Raw genomic sequence first — 8,900 nt, forward strand, 5'->3', positions numbered from 1 at the left:
GTGATACAGAATACGTGAGAGACAGTAAAAGAAAAATAGAAAACAAACTGAAGAATATCCATCCTCCTTGATAACTCCTTCTCTTTCGCAGAATAATTTCTATTATTGTAACGTGCAAAAGATCTTGGGTAGAAATTGCTAATATCTACATCTACACCTACATATTTTCTACTCTGCAGTACTGAATTAAGTGCCTGCCAGACGATTCGTAAGCTATTTCTCTACTGTTCCACTTCTGAACAGCGCGGGCACTTGAAGCTTTACGAAGTTTCTCTTATTTTCTTATAATGATCATTTCTCCCTGTGGAGGTGGGCGCCAATAAAATATTTTCGCATTCGGATGAGAAAGTTGGTGATTGAAATGTCCTGAAAACATACTACCGCAACGAAAAACTCCTTTGCTTTAAAAAGTGCCACTCCAACTGGCTCATTGTATCCGTGACACTCTCTCCTCTGTTTCGCGTTAATGCAAAATGAGCTTTCTTCTTTGAACGTTTTTGATGCCCTCCGTGAATCCTGCCCGATATGTATCCTACACCGCGCAGCAGCACTCGAAAAGAGGACGGAAAAGGGTTGTGCAAGCAGTCTCTTTAGTATATGTATTGTATTTTTTGAGTACAAGGCCACCAAATCGAAGCGTGTGGCTAACTTACCTCACAGCATTTTCAATGTGATCACTGTAATTTAAGTTAATAATAATTGTAATCCCTTAGCATTTAAAACTATATATGACGGTAGTATCTGTTCCCGAAAGAACAGTTACCGTGAATTACCATGCAGCTTTGCTAGAAATGAAATGATAATCAAATGGACACCCTAGCTGCAAGCAGGCGTTGATACACTTCATTGGGGACATGTTGAAAATGTGTGCCCCGACCGGGACTCGAACCCGGGATCTCCTGCTTACATGGCAGACGCTCTATCCATCTGGGCCACCGCGGGCACAGCGGATAGTGTGTCTGCAGGGACTTATCCCTTGCACGCTCCCCGTGGCTCAGATGGATAGAGCGTCTGCCATGTAAGCAGGAGACCCCGGGTTCGAGTCCCGCTCGGGGCACACATTTTCAACATGTCCCCAATGAAGTGTATCAACGCCTGCTTGCAGCTAGGGTGTCCATTTAATTATCATTTCATCCTTAGCATTTAGCTGAATTTCCGGTCTTTAGATTTGTGTGGTTCATCGCGTAACCGAAATTTAGCGGATTCCTTTCAGCGCTCACGGTGATTACATCACACTTCTCGTTATGTAGAGTCACAATGCAAAATTTCTGTTGTTGTTAATCGTCTGAAGACTTTATGAGACGGTAAATAACACGATTATCTGAAAACAAAGAGGGCTACTCTGACTGTCTGCTGAATCGATTGAATTAATTAAGAACCGCAGAGGACATACAATAATTCCTTGGTGAAAAGTCAGATATCACTTCTGTTTGACTCGATGACATTTCTTCATGTACTGCGAACTGAAACTTTTTCTGCGGGTATATCACAAATCCAGCCACACAAATGGTTCAAATGGCACTGAGCACTATGGGACTCAACATCTGAGGTCGTCAGTCCCCTAGAACTTAGAACTACTTAAACCTAACTAACCTAAGGACATCACACACATCCATGCACGAGGCAAGATTCGAACCTGCGACCGTAGCGGTCGCGCGGTTCCAGACTGAAGCGCCTAGAACCGCTCGGCCACACCGGCCGGCTAGTCGCACAGCTGAGACGTATATTTAGAAAAAAAATGCTTTTAAACGGTCAGCATGTTGCCATATTTACAAATGAATGTGTAATGTAAATGTAAAACTACTTGTTCCATACCCTTACGATTAACTGTGCAAACGATCCGTAGAATATGAAACTAACATATTCCAGTCTAACCTAAACATTTGGCTAGTCTGCAGATCAGCTGTCAGTGTTTTTAGCTTTCACATTCATTGTCTTTGCCAACTCACCACCAAACCGTCAGTTTTCAACAAGCTCATAAATTTAGCTGCCGCTCGTTTCACACGCAGCAACTGGAATTGTACTGTTCATGACACACTCGGAAAAGACAGTGAAATATTCGTTACGACAGCAGAGAAGAGAATGGTTTGTTTCGAAGCTAGAAATTCATCCTTTCTCGCTTCTGATTGGTTACGTGAAAGTACCATCTCATTGACTAGCGAAACTGGCACCTTGCCAACCTATGAGCAATAGAGATCTACCGCCATGACGGCCACATGTCCGGATCTAGACTTTAGATTGGGCTTGCCCTTTTTTATTTTTTTATAGTATTTGACCGACCACGCAGGAAACCGACCTGCCCCCCCCCCCCACACACATACATACATACATGCACACACACACACACACACACACACACACACACACACACACACACACGGATACCACATAGTACTGCTTTACAGAAACCGTACAATTAACGCACGTCAGTCAGATGTTTTGTATGAACTGTACTGCATTTCTGTAAAGCTACTGAAAATAAATGCGTGTCAGCCAGAGCAGAAGATGGCACGGTCTTTATTCATGCGCATTGCCGACAAGCACTGAATGTTTCGCATTTACGGGAATAAAAGAGTACAGTGGAAATAGGAAGCTTTCTCTGTTTCGCTGAAGTAAAACTTTTCACTGAAAAAAACTTCATGATTCAGAGAAATGAAACAGAGGAAATATTAGAGTTGTGAAGTCATGCTTAAAGACAGTCCAGAAACGGAGGGAGGGTTAGTCAGACGGTAGGGAGTGCGGGAGAGGATAAACTTGCTGCAGAATAATCTGAAAAAGCTCAGAAAAACAATGAATGGAAAATATGAAAGAAATGTCAGGCGTTCATTTGTGCGGAGGACTAAAAAAGCGAACTCTTTTTTTTTACGTGGTTTTCCTGTTCTCTGGCGTCAACGAATAGTACATAAATGACATATCAAACTCTACTGTCCTCGAGCATATTTCAGCATTTACTAGTATTTCTACACGTCATAAGCTTCTCGGAGGACACTAAATGACTGATGCAATTACGCAGTTCTTTATATAAAATGCTTGCTTTTTATTTTCATGTATATAAAATTCAGTGGATACTGCAGCAGTTGAGAGCTCTCTTCGTAAAAGAAAGACTCTGCAGAATGCGATGTACAAGTCGCTGGCTCTGGAGAGTTGTGTTGTAACGCTAGCCGCGTGTGTGGGACTTCATCGTGCGTGTTTACTTCTCAGGGCTTGTGAGGAAGGAATGTGGATGGGAGTGACAGATCATGCATCATTTGTCAGGATATTCCGGATTCCTTGCTGCATGGAGCCTCTCTCCTCCGTTGTTGATACATAAGGTGCAAACAAATCTTTTTCTAGCGGCTGGTGGCACACGTGTTACGATTAAATACGCCTAATTCATTAGTGTCACACCGGCCATTGTGACAGATGGGTCGACTATAAAATATTCATGTAAGTTCGACGCTTCAACCTCACCTTATTGAATATCCTTTATATTCAACTGTTCCCTACCAAGCTGTCGAGCCCAGTAGACGTGTTTTGTGCGCGCTCCGTTTGTAAACATTTCGAGCCGCGGGGAAACGCAGTAAACAATACCGTTACTAGAAGCAAGACTATAATACTGCTGTCTGTCATTCAACGTCATCTCAACAGGGAGCTGAATCCTTCTAAACACCTGGTGCAACTCTCCGTGTGTGAAAAATGTGCCTCCAGATGTGAGGGATGTGTATCTTCGCAACTGTTGTAAGGTGCGATTAAATGTTGCAAAAGGACCTCTACAAAAGTAAGTGAAACTTTTTAAGTAACACTAACGATTTGCGTGTGAAACTTTAGAAGCGGTTTAGTACTGTTTTTCTAACATAAATGTGGTACCTATATCCTAAGTAATAGGTTAATGGGAACCTTGCTAACAAAAAAATGGCTCTGAGCACTATGGGACTTAACATCTACGGTCATCAGTCCCCTAGAACTTAGAACTACTTAAACCTAACTAACCTAAGGACAGCACACAACACCCAGCCATCACGAGGCAGAGAAAATCCCTAACCCCGCCGGGAATCGAACCCGGGAACCCGGGCATGGGAAGCGAGAACGCTACCGCACGACCACGAGATGCGGGCCCTTGCGAACACTTTGTGTACTGGAAATAGGCCCTTTTACACAACTCTTAAGTAATATCAATGAAAGTGATATCAATTTCTACTAGAGTGTTCAGTGCAGATATAGAATAATCGCAACACTCCAAGCTATTCCTGTGAAATAAGAAAACCTTCAGAACCAGAAAGATGGGAGTCCAACTATAAACCATCAATTCTCAAAGTAAACACAAATAAGAACACAAAACAGTTTGTTTTCATAGTAACTGTCGTTTTAATTCCTGTGAAGATTGAGATTTGGAAATGGACAACATGTGATTGAAAAACTTCTCTTAATGGTCCAAGATCATTTGTTTATCTGAGAACAGCAATAATTAAACTCTGTTTTTGGTCAACTATAGATTGCGTTAGGTCTCTATTGTGCATTTATGGTAATTAAAACTCAGTTTTTAATGGGAAACAGTTTTCTGTAAAGCGGTCAGATTTTATATGACGGCCGCTGTTAGTTATTTATCACGTAATAGCTTTTCGCTAGTGCACGTAGTTACACGATTGGCTGTCGTGCTGCGCTGCAGTTAGCACAGTGTGAGCACCATTGCCTTCCTTTACCAACGTAAATAAGGCACAATACGAGAGCCACGTGGTGGACCAATACATTTTTCTTTTGGATAGTTGTAAGACTACTAATAAGCTAATTTATAACTATTAATTATATAATCTGTACATTATGCTATTTCTGTCATATCTTGCTTAACACTTTGGGAAGTATTCTCATAGTTTTCAAACTCCTGTCTGTCTGAAATACTCGGACACTGGAGAAAACTAGCTGGGCAGAGCTGGCTTCCGCTAAGGCTCCTGGCGATTGTACACCTGGTACAAATATCACCATTGCGTCTAACAGCAGGCGAAGTAGTGATGGAACGCCTGTGGTCAGAAACACAGGCGCTATAAGGCGGAATCCAATTGATTCAATTCCGCAAAGATCTGAAATGGAATCGCGAATGATACAGGCGGTTGACGAGATTCTAGCTGACTTTCAACAAGAACTAAAGCAGAAAAAAGTGTCATCCACAATCACATCTCAAGTAAGGGATAAGATCTGGGTGTTAGCGATAGGACAAGTCAAGCAGCATGGACAAAATGAGGAGCTCCGATCGGAAAATGCAGAACTTCGTAAAGAACTCGCGGCGGCTGCAGCTCCCGATTCATCAGAGCGAATACAAAAATTAGAAGCGGAAATTATGGGGCTCAAGCTAGAAAATCAGAAACTTAAAAATGAAAGTAAATCCTTCCCATTGTACTTTGGGCTGTAACTGCCACGAGCACAAGACCATTAAACAAGGTACAGAAGCATATACAGCAGGCAAAATTCAAACAGTCGAGTACTCTCTTCTTTAAATCCGAAACAAATCAAGATGCCAGGGCCATACGTGAGGCAATTACCAAGAGTGTAAACCCCAAGCAAGACAAGCTCAAAATTAAGGCAATACGATCCACAGCAAATACAGTAATAATAGAAACCGAAACACAACAGGACAAACAAAAGCTAATAGAAAAAAATGGCACAGCTACAAAACATTAGGTGTGAGGAACCTAGGAAATTCAGACCTCTCCCTGCAGTTCACAGAGTAGGAACATCCCTTACAGATGAAGAGTTCCTAGGGGAGCTGTATGAAATAAATCTCAGTGAGCATATAAACAAGGAGGAGTTCCAAAATGAGGTTAAAATTAAATTTAAAAAGGGTATAAGGGGAAGACGAACTGTAAATAATATTCCTGAAGTAACACCAAGGGTTAGACTACTTCTCTTACAAAAAGAAAGAGTCTACATACAGTTTGAGTCACTTCACATTGAAGATTACGTGGCTGTTCAAAGATGCTCTAAATGCTGGGGTCTCGGGCACTCACCGAAGTACTGTGAAAAACCTACAGTATGTGGTAAATGTGCGAAAACAGGCCATAAACAATTGGAGTGCCAAGAGGAAACTACAGTGGGATGTATGCCATGTATGTATAGAAACAGGATATGTAATAAAGCGGGGGGCCCTGAGTGTCCGACATATAGACAGCTATATGAAAGGCAGATAGAGCGCACAGAATATGAAACCGTTAACAACGTACAATCACCAAGAAAGAAACTATAGTAGCCACACCAAAATAACTCCCCTAAAAACACATGTAAGAATTTATAAACTTTTTGATGTAGAGTTGTACAATATAAGTAGGCTCAAACATAAAATATTAAGTAACGGGTTAGGGTTTCTGCAGCGAACAACTAGCGTTAGGCGAAGCTCAGTCTCAATGTTGAGCATCGTATTAAACAACAAATTTCACGATAGCAGACCTGTATGTGTCCACAGAGGAGTTTCCCATTACCTGTATATAATCTCTATGGATCTGGCTAGAATATATGGGCGAGTCTCCTTCGACCCTAAACAGCCTGTGTCAAAGAGTTTTCTTTTTCTGGAAAATCCGCCTGGAAGGTGATCCAACTGAACTGTATGAGGGGTTCCACAGTTAGTATGTAACTAGGCAAGTTCTTGGGCGAAGTAAAAGCAGACGTCCTCTGTGTTCAGGAACCTCTCTTGCGTGGCGGCAGGATCCCAGAGCTACCCTCTAATTATATAACAGTTGCTGGCACATCTGGTGCGAAGTCGGCCATAATAGTATTAAATAGAAATATTGCAGTTACAAAGATCGCTCAGCTATGTTCTGAGCATGTGGCCACCGCCGAAATAGCCGTAGACCAAGATATATGGATAATATCGTCAACATATGCTCAATTTTCCTACAATATCCAACCTTTTGTTGATAAAATAAGGGACATAGCTCAATTCTCGGAAGAGAAAAAACTTTTAATTGTGGCAGATATAAATGCAAAGTCGACGTTATGGCATTCGAGTAGAACGGACGAGAGGGGACAAATAGTGATAGATGTAATTAATGAGTGCAACTTATTCATATTAAATGAAGCAGGACAACCACCAACCTTTCGTGGACATGCAGGAGGCGAAACCAATATTGATATTTCACTAGCGAACACCAAGTCCATACCATTCATCAATACCTGGGAGGTTATGGACCGAGCCACATGTAGTGACCATAATTCCATTATCATTGGGGTAAACCGTTCTAGGTCCATACAAAATAGGGACGCTCAACATCAGCGTTTATTGATGAGTAAGGCAAACTGGCCAAGACTCAGGGATATGGTCACGACAGCATCTTTGTCAACAATCAATGGCAGCGTAAACTACAGGACACACGTTCTAACTAGTGTCCTACAGAAGGCGCAGCGTGCAACTATCCCTACGGTACATGATAAGGGCGGAAAGCAGCTGCCGTGGTCAGCGGAACTAACCAGATTGCGTAGGGAATCTAGGGTCAAAAGAAAGCACTACCAGACCGCGAAAACGGCGCCGGAGAGACAAATTAGGCTTAAACTCTACAGAAATGCAAGACAGAAATATACAGAGAAATTACACAAAACCAGGAACAATCACTGGCCAAATTTTTTTAAAACGGAATTACTAAAAGACATTTGCGGACAGCCGTATAAACTTCAGTCAGAACGCCTAAGGGCACCGACTGCACTCTCAACATTAAAACAATCTGATGGCACCATGACGGAGGGGTGGCGGAGTTCGGCTGAGTATCTTTTAAGCAGACTGCTGCCAGACGACGATCATACACAGGATGAACAGTGTCACTTAGATCTTAGACGGAAAATGAGGGAAAATTATGTAAGTGACAGAATTACTTTGCCATTCTCACAAGTCGCAATCAAAAAAACTTAAGAGTGGCAAAGCAGCTGGCCCAGATAAAATCTTTCCAGAAACAATAAAACAGGCAGTCACCCAAATTACGCCATTTCTCACAAAATTGTTTAATGATGCTTTAAGCCTAGGTAGAATCCCACATTTGTGGAAAACAGCTGAGGCGGTCATTAGAAAAAAGTCTGAGGACAAGGACCCGACTGATCCTAAAACATACCGTCCTATATGCTTATTAAACACACTGGCTAAGGTGCAGGAAAGGCTATGCGTGATAGGCTACAGTCACAAAGACGTCTTACCGGCCTTACACCCAGTATGGCTTCAGAGAGGAGAAGTGCATAGACGATGCTATCAATCAAGCACTACAAATTAGGAAAAGCACTCCTGACAAGTACGTGATGGCTATACTTATTGATGTAGCTGAAGCCTTTGACAATCTATGGTGGCCATGACTCTTTGCTCGCATCAGAGAGATCCAGCTACTTACATCTCTATATAACAGTCTACTTGGAGAGGAGGCACCAGAGAGGTAGTTAAACGTATTAGTAAAGGCTGCCCACAAGGCTCGATATGCGGCCCGATTTTTTGGGACATCGTCTTTGAGCCCCTCTTGGATATTGTGGCCCAAGATCACCGTGTAGGAGGTGTGGTTGCTTATGCTGACGACCTCCTACTTCTGACGTCGGCGAACTCACGAGCTGCACTCGAACAAAACGGCACGCAACTCCTCATGAAAATCGACGATTGGTGTAGGAAAAATAAACTTCATATTGCTGCAAACAAAACAGTTTACGTACTACTCAAAGGAGTACTGCAGAGAAATCCTATTCTGAAACTAAACGATGTTAACATACAGAGAAAACAGGTTACGCGTTACCTCGGCCTATACTTAGATGAAAAACAAAATTTCAGTGAACACATGAAACTCACAATAGATAAAGCCAGTAAAATCATGCATAAGTTGGCCAGGTTGAATTCGACGCAGTACAGATTGCCTCTAAAGATACTACGGACATATCACATAGCAATCTTCGAGGCCATAGCATGCTTTGCA

At 42.2% G+C, this 8,900-nt stretch overlaps 1 non-coding gene across 1 annotated transcript; it reads right to left on the reverse strand.

Moving 5' to 3' along the window:
• Positions 1-868: 868 nt before the first annotated feature.
• Positions 869-943, reverse strand: Trnat-ugu. Its single transcript has one exon. It is a non-coding gene; the product is annotated as a tRNA-Thr (tRNA).
• Positions 944-8,900: the final 7,957 nt, after the last annotated feature.

Source organism: Schistocerca americana, chromosome 4 (assembly GCF_021461395.2).
Source record: "Schistocerca americana isolate TAMUIC-IGC-003095 chromosome 4, iqSchAmer2.1, whole genome shotgun sequence".
NCBI lineage: Eukaryota > Metazoa > Arthropoda > Insecta > Orthoptera > Acrididae > Schistocerca > Schistocerca americana.